Below are 18,342 nucleotides of genomic sequence, written 5' to 3'. Positions count from 1 at the left end.
TGGATGTCCTGGCAGTGTCAATTGCTATAAACACTTCTAAAAACTTCCTCTCTGTTTCTGGGCTTATGTTGGCAGGTTACAAACGGAACCCCTACTTTGAGCAGCACTGTCCCAGAGCATGTACTGGTTGTATGCTCTATGGGGCCACTCTACTGTATCAAGTCAGGCTGAACCCATTGCTCCTCCTCTGTGCCCCCATCCCTGAAATACAATTGCCTTGTCCCAGAACATTCCCTCACAGTCTGTTTGCATCTACCCCTGCCCTGTCCCCGACTGGTTCCTGAGTTTGAAGAGAAAGGAGGACCTTCTTTCTTATTCATTTCTGTATCCTAGGACCAAGGATCGACCTAGCCAATATTCAGAGCTTGGTAAATATTTGTGGACTGGGTATTATGCCACTTGGGAAACTGAACTCTGTGGCTAGTGAACAAGAAGTCAGGGCCCTGGCTCAGTTTTGACCCATGTACTTGTTTGCTAAAAGCATGTTACCATCAATGGCATATCTAACCTGTGACCAACAAGAGGGAACAGGATAAGAGAGTGAGGATGGATTGGACATGGAGAGCAATTCCTGGAGATCCAGTCTCACCATGTCTGCAGCAGAACCAGTGACGTGGAGCAGAGCCACATTTTTGTAGAGCAATTAGACCAGAGCCAGTGGACTCCAGGAGTAAATAGTCGCCAAGCCAAGTCCAGGCCTGGACCACTCTCACAGTTATCTACCCTGGAAGTTGACTTAACAGGTGAGAGGGGCCAGACTCCCTCCAGAGTCTGGGTGCTGCAGGAAGCCTAGTGAGTAACTTCTAGGGCAGAGCTCAGTGGGAAGGATCCCTTTTAGATGTTGGTCCTGAAGGGAGGGTTGTTTTCTCTCTATGCAAATGTAAGATAAGGCTCAGCTTGAAATCAGAGGTCAGTGGGGTTGTCACTCTTGGCTAAAACTCAGGCTGACTGCCAGTTTTGGGAGGTAAAGAGCCGTATATGAGCAGAGGAATCTTACCTGTGCAGAGCTGATTCAAGAGACCAGAAATAATCTCCAGCATCCATGGAAATAGAACAATTGTGCTTAGATTCCAGTAGCTTCAATCTGAACGAGTCCTTAATTTTGAACTATTAATCCCAAACAGAGGGCAACCTTATGAGTCTCTGCAACAATGACAAGCAGGAGTTTGTCTCTAGCAAAGGGCTTGTAACCATGGGCAAGTTACTGCAGTTCTCCAAGCTTATTTCTCTTCCCCAAGCTTATTTCCCTTCCTCAAACTTATTTGCCTTACCTGACAGACAGAGCTATTTATCAAAGGATAGGTAAGACATGAAAAGCATTTAGCTCTTCTGAAAGTAGAATCTCTGCCCCTTGGCTTCAAGTTTCTATAAGGGGAGATTACTACCACAGCAGTGGTACTCAAACTTGATCATGCATCTGAATTACCTGGAGGGCTTGTTAAACCTCAGCCTCTGTGCCCACCTCCAGAGCTTCTGATTCAGTAGGTCCCACCTTAAGGCCTAAGAATTTGCATCACTAACAGATTGCCAGATGATGTTGATATTGCTTGTTCAGGAGACCACATTTTGGGAACCACTGCTCTAGAATAATTTCCTCTGCCTCTCTCCTTTGCCTTGTTCCTCTCCATGGGAAGAGGAGTGACTGATCATGCATTGAGAAGTAGAGTGATTGATCCTGCATTTGGAAGAAGGAACTAGAAAGTAGGGCTGAGCTCCATCTGGTTTCTTCTTTTGGAGCTACCTTTGGAGAGGATGAGTCCTGGTCCTTCCTCTCCATGGAGAAGGGGCTGCTCCCCAGAGAGCTGACCTGTAGTTGTTCAGTTCATAGGGACATTTAATTCTGCGGTAAAGTATTAGGATGCCCGTGGTAGACACCTATTAAAGCCACATCCTCGATCTAGACTTGAAGCATAATTAAACTGGTATTCTGATTTTATATATTTGTCTCCTGTAGTTTTTCTCACTTGTAAGAAGAAAAAAGGACTATGTTAAATTGCCCCTCTGAAATTCCCTTCTGCATGTAATGTTCAATAAATGGTATCTGCAATTATTATTGTTATTTCCTTAATGCTAGAAACCTAAATTCAACGAGTATAGTTGGAATTCTTGGTGAATAACAGTATTGTGGGTCCTATGAAGATGAATTTACGCTGCCTGTGGGTTTGCAGATGGCCCTGTAGTTCTCCTATGACATCAAACATGTACCAAGTACCTATGTAATAGGCCAAGTGTTGGGACCCTGGAAGTGTCATGCAGCATCAGTTATAGAACCTGCCTTCAAAGAGCTTCCAGCCAGGTGGTACATCCTGACCATCAGCTTCCTTGATGTGGGTGGACAGCATCATGCGTGAGGGCTATGAGAACCCAGAGGAGTGCTTGGGGTTCCCATTGCATAAGATCAAGTTGTAGTAGAATCAGCGAACTGGAAAGCACAGAAGAAGGAAATAACCAAGTAGGTATAGAGAAGGTGATCTTGAAGCATGGGTGTCCCAGTAGAGTCTGCACCTACCAGCTGCAGTGAAGAGAGGGCCTCACTCCTCGGAAAGGGTTTTGGAGGAGCCCGTCTTGGACACTTGGATGATTTCCACAGAGGTAATGCCTTTGCCAGCCACGCGGTATCTGCTGTGCAGCTTGTTCAGGGAGGTCTCTGCCACGCCTGCCTTCTCCTCGGCATCATCCAGCTCATGTACCATCTTTCTGTATTGAGCCAGGGTCTGGTTGGCCTGCTCCTCCTTCCGGAAAGTCATAGTGGAAAACGGGTGTCAGCCTGGCTTGCTCTTTTTTTATGTGTACATTTTTGCCGGTTACGTATGGGTGTATGAAGAGTCCAATTGTTCCGCAAGCCTTGGTACAAAACAGCAGTCCTAGGGAGCATCCTCGCGCTCCTCTGGAACAACTACTTTCAAACACTTTTAACTGATTCTTTCTGGCCTTGATGCCCACATTTCTAAATAAAATGTGCTTCTGTAATTTCTGGATTTAGGCATTATCTATAGGTGCCCCACTATGAGAGAGAAGATTTAGTACTTTTCCCATCTCCAGTGACCATTTTTCATCTCCCCAGCTTCCCAATATGTCAGTATAGTTTTAACTAGAATGATTTTTACTGTAAGCCTGGCCTTTTGGGGAAGGGCATTGGGTGCTTGGGTAACTTATGGACTCGTTGTGGTGGTTCTAGAACTGGCAGTAAATGATTGCAGAATCAGATATCTATGTCCTGGGGGGCAGGTGGACTTGAGGCATAGATTGAGATTCGAAACCACCATCTCCTAATAATCTGACTTTAACTTCGATGTCTTCTAACCTAACATAGCGGTATCCTGCTCTGAGTATGTTTCCTCACCAGTGAAATGGATTAATAAGCCTTCCCGCCTCAGCCTTGGGAGGATCAAATAAGCGAAGTTTCTTGGTAAACAGTACCACCCAGAAGGAAAGGTTATCCCTGCTAGAGGCCAGGAGGAGGGTCCATGAAAGCAGAATAGTGGCGACAAAGACCTTCCCCTGGAGTTTAGCTCATGCCCTTCTATTATGTTAGTCAGTGTGGGTGTTCTTGGTAAGATTTTTGTTGTTTTTTTCTCCTGTGTGGAATGTTGGGTCCCCTTCCCTCCTGATAGGGAGAGCAAGGTACCACAGACAGGAGGCTGGCAGGAATCCTATTTTGGCCAATGCTTGATTTCATCCTCTGCTGGGGGCCAAAACTGGGAAGCAAGAGGGAGGCAGGAGGGGGACTTCTGGCAAGCACCCACCGCCTCCTCAATCTGCCGCTTGTAGACCTTCAGCTTGTTCTGTAGCTTCTCCACCAGCTCCTGCATGCTCTGGTTGGTCTTGTGGTCCTCCTCTGCCCGGAAGGCCAGCTCTTTGAGCCTACGCTCATTCTGGTGCAGTGTCTTCACTGTCTCCACATGCTGCTTCTGCTCCCCATGCAGTTCTGTCTCTAATTCCTTGATCTAACGGAGAGAGGAATACGGCCATATGACCACATGATTTTGAACTTTAGAGCACAGTGACTTTGGGGAGGGGGAACCATGGCTATGGTGTTCTCTTTCTGCCCAGACATGAGTGAGCAGAGCCCTGCACAAGAGACTTGGGCCGGCTCTGCCTTCTGTGGGCCATTCAGTGGGTGTCAGCCAGTCTCTTTCCCTTGAGCCTCAGGTTCCCTCCTCTGAGAAATGGAAGAGGCAGCAAGTTGGGTCAGGTAACAGAATGTTCCTGTCCCTTCCAGCTCCAACATTCCATAAAGTAAAGACTAAGGCTTGTTTTCTTTACATGAGTAATAGGAGAGAGGAATAATGTTGGAAAAGGAGACATATCGGTAAGAATTACTGATAGAGAAATTGCTCTGCTTCGGGGTGCAGGACATTATGGGGGGAAAGATGATGGGGAGGGAAAAAGGAAAAAGGAGACCTCTGGATAAATTAGAAGTGTTGTCTCCATTTCCTTATCTTTCCTAGCATCAGCATAACCCAATCCCTCATCTAATGCAGAGTATATTTTTCACGAAAAACACACAGCCCTCGCTGCATCTCCCTTGTCTCTCATGGCTTGGCTCACTATGCCCTCACCCTAACCTCCAGCTTCATGATTGTGCACTTGCCCCCTTTGAGAGCCAGCTGCTCTGCCTCCTCCATCTTAGCCTGCAAGTCTTTGATGGTGGTCACGTAGTTCTTCTTGATTTTCACCAGGTGCAGGCAGTGGTCCTGCTCTTGCCGGAGTTCTTCTGCCATGCGGGCAGCCTGCGGGAGGGGAGGAGAAGAGCTGAGTTGGAGCTGGATGCCCATCCATCCTCGCACTGCCTTTGGGAGAAGAGGGACCTTGGGAGAAGGTTTCTGGGAGGTGTGAAAGAGTGAAAGGAGAAGAGGCAGGCTCATACAGAACTTGGCCTCCCAATTCCAGGGACTCCCACCAGCCTGTTCCACTCAAGCCTAACTCTTTGCTGCTATCTCCATGAGGGGCACGTGATGGAGAAAAACCCACAAGATGGAGTTGGAAAACCTAGGTCTTCATCCAGCCGCTGTGTGACCTGCAGCAAGCGGCTCACACCCCTCGACTCTCCTCGTCCTGGTACTCATTTAACAAATATTCATAGAAGGTCTACTGGGTTCCAGGCCCCATCTATACTCTTAGGACTACGCTTGCTTCAAACCAGACCAACAGTGTTCCCTTTCTTGTGAAATTTCAATCATGTGGAAGGAGCCTGGTGATAAAAACATGTATTCCCTCATCTTCAGAGTAAGAGAAACAGTATATACCACTCATGGTCCATGTGAGGCTCCACGGGATCATCACTGTACAAATACTTGATCATGCATCCTGCTGACATGAACCGCCAGCTATGGTTCCCATCGTCCTTTCACTGACCTTGTCCTAAAGTTGGTTTAAGGATCATCCTTGTCAGAGAGCCCTTTCAGTGGTTTCTTCATTTACAGCCCCTGGTCTCACACTCTAGTCTTTTACATGATCATGTCATCATTCCCTGCTTGCGTGTGTTTGGCTTCTTAAAAAAGCCTTTGGGCTCCTCCAGAGCAGAGACCACCTACCCTGTAGCTGGAGCAGGGTGCCATAACTCCACAGTGGCATAAGAGGGCATGGCCTTCCCTGCCTCCGATGAACTGGCTCTCAGTGCCCCTGAGCCTGAGCCCAGGCTCTTCCCATCGACAGCAGCAGGACATCCACTTACATGTGTCATGGCTTTCTTAGCCCTCTTGTCAGCGGAGCGGAACTCACTGATGAGCTCCTCATGCTCATTGGAGATGCGCTGGATGTCAGACTCCAGCTTGTGCTTGACCACCAGGAGGCTTTGGTTCTAGCGGAGAAAGCAAAGACGTCTTCCTGAGCCAGAAGTCTGCATGAGCCCCAACAGGAAATGAATGCCTTGGGCCCTTTGCGTGGGGGTGAGGATCTCTCTCCTGTACTTCTTTCTGGGTTTTGGAGCAGAGTTTGCTTGCATTGTAAGTAGCCCAGGAGTAGCATCATTTAGGACTGGAATAAGTGGCAGCTCTGGAACAATCCTGAACCTAGAGCTGGGGTAACCTAGGTTCAAACCCAGGTGCTGCTACCTACTTGGACAAATTCCTTACTTCTCTGGGTTTTAGTCTTCTAATCTATAGAATAGGCTATAATCCTTACTTGTCCCCTGCACATTTTTTCTTTTGGTAAATTCACACTAGAAGATAAGTAGGAATGGATTTGAGAAACCACTCTGGAAAAGGATTGCATTGTGAGTGGTAAGCAGCACTGGAATATACAGCAGACACGAGTACCAGATGCTGTGGACCAGCCACTCAGCTCTCGGGCTGTTTTTCATGTGTAAAATGAATGTCAGACTGTGGAATATTCTAGTCTTTTCCATTTCCAAAGGTCTATCATCAACTACACTGGTGGTAACAGAGGTCTTCAAAATTAGCTACATCATCAGAACCCCTTGAGGGGCTTCTAAAAACTCAGATTTCTGGGCCTCCAGCCCTGAGCCCCATTGGATCAGAATCTCTAGGGGAGGGCCTTGAGAAGAAATCTTTTAAAAGCTCTGCTAGTGAGTTGTGAGAATTTGCCAAGAGGGGGGGCATTGTCTGCCACTGAGTTTTGAGGGAAGTCCACATGTTTTGGGTACCATCCTGAACTCACCTGAACTTCCCAAGCATGAATCTGTGTTTATGGACCCAGGGAGCTGTCACCGTGTTACTGGACATTGTCCTACCTTTATATCGCTGTACCTATATGTCACTTTTTCTGGACATTGCTTTACCTAGATGTTGACCTCATTGTGCCGCTCAGTGATCTCCACCACCTCCTGCGAGATCGTGAGATCGCTCACTGCCCTCCAGGCCCAATCGCACCTCCTCCAGCTCCGTCTGCAGCAGGCTCAGGTGCCGCTCCTGCAGGTTGTACTGCTCCCGCAGCTCCTCGTGTTGCCAGGCATCCTTATCCATTTGCACCTGCAGGTCCTGGGAGACAAGAGTGCCGGGCCTGAGCCCATCCACTGGGGTCTGGCATGACCTGTGCTGCCCTGCCCTTTGCCCTCCGCCTGAAGGCACCATGGCCATCGTGGACCAGGCTCCACAGGGGGTGGGGTAGGGAGGTGGGGACCCCAGAGGAGAGAGTGAGGTGCAGACCCACCCTCAGAGAATTCAGAGTCTGGTTGTGGCCTAGCTGAGCCAGGGCCCAGGTGTACTGAGGACTTGTCCAATAGGCAGTCAACATGAGGTTCTTGTGATGGTGGAGCACATGGTGCTTCCAGCGGGACCTCCTTAAGGAGGCCTGCTTTTGTGACCTTTGACAGATACCCCCCACCCAGTTAATCCCCATCCCCCTTTCCATGCCTTCTTATTTTTCTGTAGCACTCATTTTCTATACTACAGTATTACTTATTTGTTGCTTAGTATCTATCTGAAGCGTTCTTTGCCTGTTTTGTCCACTATTGTTCCCCTAGCATCTAAAATAGTGCCTGGGCAGGGAAGGCCATCACTAAGTGTGTTGAATGCATGAATTCAGCTGTGTATGCTTTTAAGGCCAGCCCCATGATGGAGGGGTATCACAGGGAGTCCAGCTCTATTTGTGTTTATTTCATAAAGCATGTGTGGGTACATGGTTGTTTGTATGTTCCTTATTTTTGTATGTCTGAAATAGTTTAAAAACATTAAAAATGACTTTAAAAAGTCAAGACAGGGTCCACTTCCTGTTTTCCTCCTTTTTTCCCCTCTTTCCAGTGGTCTAAGATATGGACTGTGGTGGCTAGGGTCTGTCATTTATACAATCCCAAGTTACCTGCTCTCTAAGACAGCTTTCTAAGAGTTCACGCTCTCATTCATTCATCCTTGCTGAAGACATGTGTGAAATTAGCTCCCAGAGCCTGTGGGCTTGGCAATGGTTGTCTTTGTGTTTAGTTCTTTCTCCCCTGAGTTTGCTCCCTTGATTTGCTGTTGCAGCCTCTTTAGTGTCTTCACAAGTTCACTGTTGTTCTTGTTGGCATGGTCCAGCTGGATTTCCATCTCGTTTAGGTCTGTCTCCACCTTCTTCTTGAGCTGAAGTGCTTCTACCCAGCCCTTGGCCTCCACCTCCAGGCTGGCCTGTAAGGACCCTATTGTCCGCTGGTGGTTTTCCCTGCAAGTTGGAATAGAGAAGAACTTGGCACTCTGGTGTGCTGTTCGTTCTATGCTAAACCTCTCTAGATAAGAGGTCTTTGAGCGTAAGCATGGGCACAACCACCATGTTGTGAAGTTAAGCAGACTATCTTTCCTTAAAGCATTTGAGTCAGTGAGCTTCAGTCACACTTTGGGGAAAGAAAGGAATGATCATATTTATTGAATTTTTACCATGCATCTTAAATGATCTCAAGTCATGTAACAGCCTGCAAGTAAAGGGAGACTCAAAAAAAAAAAAAAAAAAAGCCACAATTCACCCATTTCACCCACAGTGGGGCCAGGATTCATTAGGTCCCTGTTTCTTCTATTACACAATGTGGGCTTAAGCCATATAAGTCATGTTTGTATCTCTCCTCAAAACAACAGTTATTAATTGATTGTATTTAATATATAATAATTATATTGTAATCAACATAATAAACACTTCCACAAATTTCCCATATGAACTATATTAACTTCCTTTTATAGAAGACCAGAGTAGTTAATTGTGATGTTCAATAAACATTTGTTGAACTGAGGCAAATGTTTAGCACTGTAATGATCCTGTCACCTGCCCTTTCAGAAGTCCCCAATCCCACACTGAATTCACCTCAGTTTAATTCCTGAGAGCCCACCACCTGCAGATATTTTGCTAGATTTGCAGAACCTTGTGATGTAGTCAACCTCCAGATATTGGGGAAGGTGTCACAGCATTCTCAAAATCGAGTAAAATTGTGGGTCACTTTAACTTAACAAATAAATAAAAGCAAAGACTACAAAACATTGCTGAAAGAAATTGAAGAGGATCTAAATAAGTGGAAAGACATCCCACATTCATGAATTGAAAGACTTAATACTCTTAAGGCGGTAAAACTCTCCAAATTGATCTACAGATTCAGTGCAATCTCTGTTAAAATCATAGCTGGCTTCTTTGCAGAATTTGACAAGCTGATCCTAAAATTCATATAGAAATGTAAGGAATCCAGAATAATCAAAACAACGTTGAAAAAGAAAAAGAATAAAGTTGGAGGACTCACTCTTCTCTATTTCAAAGCTTACTACAAAGCCACAATAATCGAGACAGAACAGATATATGGGTCAATGGAATAGAATAGTCCAGAAACAAAACTTTACATTTACAATCAACTGATTTTTGACAAGGGTGCCAAGACAATTCAATGTGGGGAAAGAATGGTCTTTCAAACAAATGGTGCTGGAATAACTGGATAGCCACATACAAAAGAATGAAGTTGGACCTTTCTCTCATACCATATAAAAAACTAAGTCAAAATAGATTAAAAGAAAAAAATAACTAAATGTAAGAACTAAAGCTATAAAACTCCTATATATCTTTGTGATCTTTGATTAGGTAATAGTATCTTAGATATGACACCCAAGGCACAAGAAACCAAGGAGAGATAAACTGGATTTCATCAAAATAAAACCCTTTTGTGCATCAAAGGTTACCATCAAGAAAATGAAAAGACAACCACAAAATGGGAGAAAATATTTGCAAATCTTATATATAATAAGGGTCAAGTATCCAGAATATGAAAAGAACTCTTAAAACTCAACAACAAAATGACGAAAGATCCTATTTTTAAAATAAGCAAAGGACTTGAATAGACCTTTCTCCAAAGAGGCTATACAAATGAATAGTAAGTACCTAAAAGATGCTCAGCATCATTAGCCATGAGGCAAATGCAAATCAAATCCACAATGATACACCATATACCCACTAGGATGGCTATAATAAAAAAGATGGACAGATACAAATGTTGGCAAGGATGCAGAGAAATTGGAATATCTATACATTGCCAGTGGGAATGTAAAATGATGCAGCTGTGGAAAACTGCTTAGCAGTTCCTAAACAGTTTAAACATAAGAGTTATCATGTAACCCAGGAATCCTACTCCTAAATATATGCCCAAGAGAAATGAAAACAAATGTCCACACAAAAATATGTACATGAATGTTCACAGCAGCATTATTCATAATAGCCCCAAAGTAGAAATAACCCAAATGTCCATTAACTGATGAATGGATAACCAAAATGTGGCATAACTATACAATCGAATAGTTTTCAACAATGAAAATGAATGGAGTACTGATACATTCTATAACATGGATGAACCTTGAAAACATTATTGTGAATAAAAGAAACCAGGCATAAAAGGGCACATATTATGTGATTCCATTTCTGTGAAATGTCCAGAATAGAAAAATCCATAGAGATAGAAAATAGGTTAGTGGTTGCTTAGGGCTAGGGAAAAGGGTAGGTAAGGGGATGATTACTGAAGGACATGGGGTTTCTTTTTGGGGTGATGACATTGTTCTAACATTGTGGTTGTACAACTCTATGAAAATGCTAAAAACCACTTAACTGTGCCCTTAAAATAGGTGAGTTATGTAGTATGTGAATTATATCTCAGTAAAGGAGTTACAAACACACACACTTCCCACAAACCATACATTACCATTTCTAGAAATTTAGAATCTGTTGACTGCAGTCATTGGATTCTCTTCCTGTGGTTCTGCCTATAGTCCTCTTAGAAGAAGGTTTTGTGGGGGATGTTATAAAATCAAGAAATAATAGTGTAGGAGGATTTCCGGAGAGTCCTCTGCTGCCAGGCAGACAGCTCAGGCAAGGTGCCAATGTGGACTGTTCCAAATGTGTCAGTCCTGTCAGAATCACAACAAATCATGCTTCTGTAAACTAAAATCTAGGAATGATTCCAAAATTTTCTCAAAACTTGAAAATCAGCACCGATGGTCACTGAATTAAAGAGAAAGCTCCAAATCCAGCAATCCTTGGCAAACTACTTCTTTTCCATGATGTGTGTGGGTGTTTTCCCAGAGTTTGTTAATATCAATGGTAATGGTAATTTATATTTGTATTGCTTTCCGGGTTCAAATGGGCTTTCATATCTACAATCTCATTTAATTAACCCATCCTGGACAGATGGTGAGGAAGTTATCATCATTCCTATTGGTTAGATGGGATAAAAGCACCTATCTCGTAGTATTTTGTGACAGTTTGCCAAAATTCTGTATTTCAACGTGTCTATAAACCATAGAGTGTCACAAGTATAAGGTGCTATATTTCACTATTCCCTTTTACAGATGGGGAAACTGAGGTTCAGAGAGGTTCACCTAAATTGCCCAGGTCACATGAATAGTAGGTGGCAAGGACCCAGGTTTTCTGACTCTACTCCATCACACTGCCTAAAAGTCAGCATCCAACGCCATACCTGGTAGCTTCAAATTCCTCTTCTTTCTCATGAATTCTTTGGGCTATATCAGCTTTAACCTGTGCCAGCTCCAGCTGAATTTGAATCACCTTGCTCTTTTCAATCTGATAGGAACATAAACTTCAGTTGTTTGGGCCAAGAAGGTGAATGGTCCTGGGCCAAGGGTTTGGCCTCAAGATTGGTGGCCCTGTGATTACCTCCAGGGAAGACTCAGCTCTTCCAGGGCCACCTGGAGTTCTTCCTTCTCAATCTCCAGTTTTTTCTTCAACTTCTGCAGCTCGTGCACACTCCGTCCCCCCTTGCCCAGCTGATCTATCCGGTCCTTTATCTCCTCTGAGAAAGGAATATTCTCATGAATACAGCCCATGAGGATCATGAAAACCACTCCAGGAGAGGGCACAGATATTCCTCAGTGGGCTAAGAAGCAGGCATTCCTGGCTTCACTGTGTCAAAAGACACATGGAATATCAGGACTTGGACATCGGAGACCATTGGAGGACATTGGATTCCAGCTCCTCTTTTAATGGATGAAGAGCTGAGACCCAGAGAAGAGAGAACAAGCACAGTGCGCAGGAAGGAATCCCCCGCCTGTCAGTCCTAAAAGGAACTGTGCAGTAGCACAGCCTTTCTGATCTTCTCCCTCGGTTGGGAGCCTCTCTCTAATGATTGCCCAGAAGAACTTCCGGGGACTTGCAGCACAATTAGTGCGGGTAAAAATCTCAGGCTGCTACCAGGGATAACCAAGAACTGTAACTATTTTCGTTTATCCCTGTCCAAATCAAAATTTGAGCTTTAGATCAAATCTCCTTTCCAGAGAGTGCTACAAACTTAATTTTAGGTGAGTTCAGAGAAATCTCATTAAACCAGGGTCTTCCTGTGCTCTATGTCCCAGGGGACTTTCAGAGGGCATTGGAGGGTAACATCTGGGCATCACCTCTTGCTATCCACCTAGCTGGCATTACTGGGTCATCCATGGCCCACATGGTACCCCATCATTTGTTCACAGACATGGAAGCTGTGTCGGGAGCAATCTCTGCAGCACTGCTTTGCTCTTAACCCCCTGGTTACCTGGGAGTTTTCTCAACTGCACTTGGAAGCTAGTGGGGGTGGAAAGGAGGTAGGGCTCGGACCATTTGGCAGGGACCCTCATCAGTGTCTGATCATCACCCCCTTCTATTATCCTTTCTCCCCTAGTCCAGGTGGCCTTTATTCAATGCTGTTCTTCCTCCCCAATCTTTTATTCATGCATCTACTTTTTGCTTAAATCCTTCCACGCATACACTTTTTAAACTAAGAAAACCGAGCATCACATCTCAGACACTTGACTGTCAAGATTGCTTCCTCTAAACAAACAGCTGCCCTGGGAGGGAGTCGTAGGACCTCAGGCAGATTTGGGGATGTTGGAGACCATCAGCCTCCACCCTCCATTGCCTATAACAGCCTCCCTGAGTCTTAAACAAACCCGAGGGTAAAGCAGGATTGGATGACCCAGAGAGGACTGAGTAAACCCTGCATCAACTGAGATTACATCTCTGCCACTCAGCAGAATGGAGACTCCCAAATAATCCTTGCAAATAAAAAAGTGATGTTTCTTGCACAACCGAATTTGTGGTTAGAAATCTGCCACAGAAACAAATAATGCAGACAAATCTCTGTATGGTGAAATGACCTTGAACAGATAGCCAGCATTTTTCAAGCAATAGCCAACAGAATGAATTCCCAACCTGAGAGTTGGAAATTTTACAAATAATGCAATATTTGTAGTTGCAAATCACAGTATTTGTTATTGCAAAATAATACAAATATTATTTGCAATAACATATGTAAGAGCTTAATATATAAAATCTGTTGAGCCCTTATTATGTGTCAGTGACTTTATCGAGTAAAGACTTTATGCATTGTGTCTTATTTTGTGGTTACAGCAGCCTCACAGGGCAGGCAGTATTATTTTTCCATTTCACAGATGAGGAAACTGTCTTGTATCTGCAAGTGCAGACTGCCTGGCTGCCCTCATGCTTACCTTGCAGGGTCTTGTTCTCCTTCTTCACTGATTCTAGGTGCTCCAGGGACTCCTCATAGGCAGATTTGATCTTGAAGCTCTTGGTCATGTACACGCGGCACTCCTTCTGTGAGCTGTCCACCTCCACCTGCAGCTCCTCACACTTCTGCTGCCACTCGGCCAGCATCTTGTCAAAGACCCGCTGCTTCTTGTCCAGGGCAGCAGCTGCAGCATTGGCCTGAGCAAGGTGGAGATGGCACCCAGGGGTTGGACTTTCCTGCCCTGCCTACCATCCTCCCCTCCTTGCGTGCATTTGACTCCCTCCTCCGTTGCCTATGTGGCCACTGGATGCTGTTGCTCTCTGGCCCCTTACAGTAGGATGAAGCAAGGTCTGTAGACCAAAACCAGGCCAGTGTGTGCCAGCGGAAATCTTATTTAATTCTGCTAGAGGCTGACAAATCAGGGAAGCAAATGGAAATATTTAGCCACATAAAATGGGACATGGTTTGTTTAAGAGAACAGGGAACAAGGAAGATGCATAGCAAATGTAATTACATGATGCTGGTTTGAAAGGAAGTATGCCCTCTAGAAAAGCCATGTTTTTTTTATTAATTAAAAAAAATTAACAACAAACAAACAAAACAATAAGACATCATTCCATTCTACATATATAATCAGTAATTCTTAATATCATCACATAGTTGCATATACATAATTTCTTAGAACATTTGCATCGATTTAGAAAAAGAAAAAAGACAACAGAAAAAGAAATAAAACGATAATAGAGAAAAAATACCATACCCCTTACCCCTCGCTTTCATTTACCACTGGCATTTCAAACTAAATTTATTTTAACATTTGTTCCCCCTATTATTTATTTTTATTCCATATGTTCTATTCTTCTGTTGATATAGTAGCTAAAAGGAGCCTCAGACATAAGGTTTTCACATTCACAGAGTCTCATTGTGAAAGCTATATCATTGTTCAATCATCATCAAGGAACATGGCTACTGGAACATAGCTCTATATTTTCAGGCAGTTCCCTCCAGCCTCTCCACTACATCTTGAACAACAAGGTGATATCTACTTAAGGCGTAAGAATAACCTCCAGGATAACCTCTCGGCTCTGTTTGGAATCTCTCAGCCATTGACACTTAGTCTCATTTCACTCTTCCCCCTTTTGGTCGAGAAGGTTCTCTCAATCCCTTGATGTTAATTCTCAGCTCATTCTAGGGTTTTTCTCGGTCCCTTGATGCTGAGTCTCAGCTCATTCCAGGATCTCTGTCCCACGTTGCCAGGAAGGTCCACACCCTGGGAGTCATGTCCCATGCAGAGAGGGGGAGGGTGGTGAGACGCTCATCATGTTGGCTGAAGGGAGAGGTCACATCTGAGCAACAAAAGAGGCTCTCTTGGGGGTGACTCTTAGGCCTGAATTTTAAGTAGACTTGACCTATCCTTTGTGGGGTTAAGTTTCATATTTGAACAAACCCCAAGACTGGGGGCTCAGCCTGTAGCTTTGGTTGTCCACACTGCTTGTGAGAATATCAAGAATTCGACTTGGGGAAGTTGAATGTCTCCCTGTTCTCACCATTCCCCGAAGGGCACTTGTAGATACTTTTCCACTCATTGATCAAATCACTCTGGGATTCATCGGGACATCACTCTGGACGAACCAACAAAATCTCATGTCCTACCTGAGATTCCAAGTACTTATGATGTTCAATCAAACTATCTACATAAGTTATATTAGGAAATGCTCTAGTCAAAATATAAATTTTGAAACAAATAAACATTTTTTGTTTTAGTCTCACACATAAGGTGACATTTTAAAATATTAATTACCATCTATTTTCAGCACCCTGCAATAATGACATTCCTTTGTTCTTCCTCATGCCAAAACATTTTTAAAATTTGAACATTGTACATTTCACTATTATTATACACTCTAGGCATTCCTGGATTACACCATCTCAATCTTAACATCTTTCTTTCTGATTTTATTTATCTCCCCAGCCCTCCTCCCTCTATCATTCTCACATGCAGCTTCATTGGGTGTTTTAACATAATTATATTACAGTTAGGTAGTATTGTGCTGTCCATTTCTGAGTTTTTGTATCCAGTCCTGTTGCACAGTCTGTATCCCTTCAGCTCCAATTACCCACTATCTTACCCTATTTCTATCTCCTGATGGTCTCTGTTACCAACGACATATTCCAAGTTTATTCACTAATGTCGGTTCATATCAGTGAGACCATACAGTATTTGTCCTTTAGTTTTTGGCTAGTCTCACTCAGCATAATGTTCTCAAAGTCCATCCATGTTGTTATATACTTCAAAAGTTTATTCTGTCTTAAAGCTGCATAATATTCCATCGTATGTATATACCACAGTTTGTTTAGCCACTCGTCTGTTGATGGACATTTTGGCTGTTTCCATCTCTTTGCAATTGTAAATAATGCTGCTATAAACATTGGTGTGCAAACATCCGTTTGTGTCTTTGCCCTTAAGTCCTTTGAGTAGATACCTAACAATGGTATTGCTGGGTCGTATGGCAATTCTATATTCAGCTTTTTGAGGAACCACCAAACTGCCTTCCACAGTGGTTGCACCATTTGACATTCCCACCAGCAGTGAATAAGTGTGCCTCTTTCTCCACATCCTCTCCAGCACTTGTCATTTTCTGTTTTGTTGATAATGGCCATTCTGGTGGGTGTGAGATGATATCTCATTGTGGTTTTGATTTGCATTTCTCTAATGGCCAGGGACATTGAGCATCTCTTCATGTGCCTTTTGGCCATTTGTATTTCCTCTTCTGAGAAGTGTCTGTTCAAGTCTTTTTCCCATTTTGTAATTGGATTGGCTGTCTTTTTGTTGTTGAGTTGAACAATCTCTTTATAAATTCTGGATACTAGACCTTTCTGATATGTCGTTTCCAAATATTGTCTCCCATTGTATAGGCTGTTTTTTTACTTTCTTTTTTTTTTAAATGGATACTTTTATTGTCTACTTATAGATCATCAACTTTGTCCCCCTTTTTGCCTACAACTGGAATTTTATCTTGTTTCCATGCAGAGCTCTGAAACAGTGACAAAGCTGATCAGAATAAACTACTTCAAAAAGAGAACTAAGCTAACATAATTCACTTTCTTTTAGCAGGCAAAATATAAATATATACACTCTAGAAAGCTACAATGGTTTAGTCACTAAGAAATTCAAATGGGATTGTGAAGAAGGTAGGCAAATCCAGGGTGCAGTAAAGATGAGCTGAGACGCTGTGCAGCTGTTTAAGGGTTCCTAATGTTGCATCTCTTGGCCACAAGCTGAACCTTGATGTGGGGGGGGGGAGATATTAGCTAATGCCAAGTGGCAAAGCAGAAAACACTAAGTTGACTTTAGGGAAACATACAGGAAGCAAAAGGCAGGAAAGCACTAAATACTGCTGAGAGCATCCACCCCAGGAAGGACTTTACCTTCCAGAAGCTCTAGACTGGCACCACCCCCAGTACTGACATGGCTGACTTTATCCTCTGTGTTCCATTTGGCACAGCAAGTGGCAGTGTCTTCACCACCTATGATGGTGATGCAGCCCTTGGAAGTGGCTTTCACCACCTCATCCATGAGAGCTTTGGTTCCTCGGGCAAAAGCTTCCCATTCAAATACCCCCACAGGTCCATTCCACACAATCTGCTTAGCCCTTGTGACAGCCTCAGTATATACTTCTTGCTGCTCTCAGGACCACAGTCCAAGCCCATCCAGCCAGCAGGTATGCCAGAGGCCACAGTTGCTTGGCCAGGCTTGGCATTCTCATCAAACTTGTCAGCAGTAACAAAGTCAACAGGCAAGGTAATCTTCACACCGTTCTTCTCAGCTTTAGACATTAGATCTTTGACAATCTTGGCTCCCTCTTCATCAAACAGAGAAGTGCCAATCTCCATGTTGTTGAGCACCTTGAGGAAGATAAAAGCCATTCCACCACCAATAATCATCTCATTGACTTTGTCCAGCATATTATTGATCAGCTGAATCTTGTCTGCAACTTTAGCTCCGCCCAGGATGGCCAAGAAGGGTCGCTCTGGACTCTCTAAGGCCTTGGCAAAGTAATTCAGCTCCTTCTTCATCAAGAAACCACCGGCCTTCTGTGCCAGATTCACTCCCACCATGGAGCTGTGGACTCGGTGAGCAGTGGAAAAGCATCGTTGACGTAGACATCCCCTAGCTTGGAAAGTGAAGCCCGGAAAGCTTCTATTTTGGCTGGTTCGGCTTTAACCTTGTTGCCAGAAGCGTCTTTTCCCTTCCCTTCTTCCTCCAGATGAAAGCGGAGGTTCTCCAGTAGGATCACAGAACCAGCAGCTGGGTCAGCACATACTTTCTCCACTTCTGGGCCCACACAGTTCTTCAAGAACAGAACATCCTTGCCCAGCAGAGATTGGAGTTCTTCAGCAACTGGCTCCAAGGAGTACTTATCAGGCATGGGAACTCCATCAGGCTGGCCCAGGTGGCTCATAAGAACAACTGACTTGGCTCCATTGTCCAAGGAGTACTGGATGCTTGGGATAGCAGCTTTGATCCTTTGGTTGTTTGTTATCTGTTTGTTCTTCATAGGAACGTTGAAGTCCACTCTCATGACGACCCGCTTCCCCTTCGCGTCCAGTTTGTCCAGGGTGAGCTTGTTGGAATGAGACATCTTGATAATACGAGAGGCTCGGAACTCAGTCGACAATAGCTGCTGTTGTACACCCACCATGCATGTGGAGTGCCTTTTTTTACTTTCTTGATGAAGTTCTTTGATGGGCAAAAGTGTTTAATTTTGAGGAGTTCCCATTTCTTTCTTTCCTTCTTCAGTGCTCTTGCTTTAGGTGTAAGGGCTATAAAACCGCCTCCAATTATAAGATTTATAAGATATCTCCCTACATTTTCCTCTAACTGTTTTATGGTCTTAGACCTAATGTTTAGATCTTTGATCCATTTTGAGTTA

At 44.0% G+C, this 18,342-nt stretch overlaps 1 pseudogene; it reads right to left on the bottom strand.

The window, feature by feature from the left end:
* Positions 1-16,712: 16,712 nt before the first annotated feature.
* LOC143666469 (phosphoglycerate kinase 1 pseudogene) lies at positions 16,713-18,088 on the bottom strand (annotated as a pseudogene).
* Between the last annotated feature and the right edge of the window lie 254 nt (positions 18,089-18,342).

Source organism: Tamandua tetradactyla, chromosome 23 (genome assembly GCF_023851605.1).
Source record: "Tamandua tetradactyla isolate mTamTet1 chromosome 23, mTamTet1.pri, whole genome shotgun sequence".
NCBI lineage: Eukaryota > Metazoa > Chordata > Mammalia > Pilosa > Myrmecophagidae > Tamandua > Tamandua tetradactyla.
The sequence above is the reverse complement of the archived record's forward strand: the minus strand, read 5'-3'. Positions and strand labels throughout refer to the sequence as shown.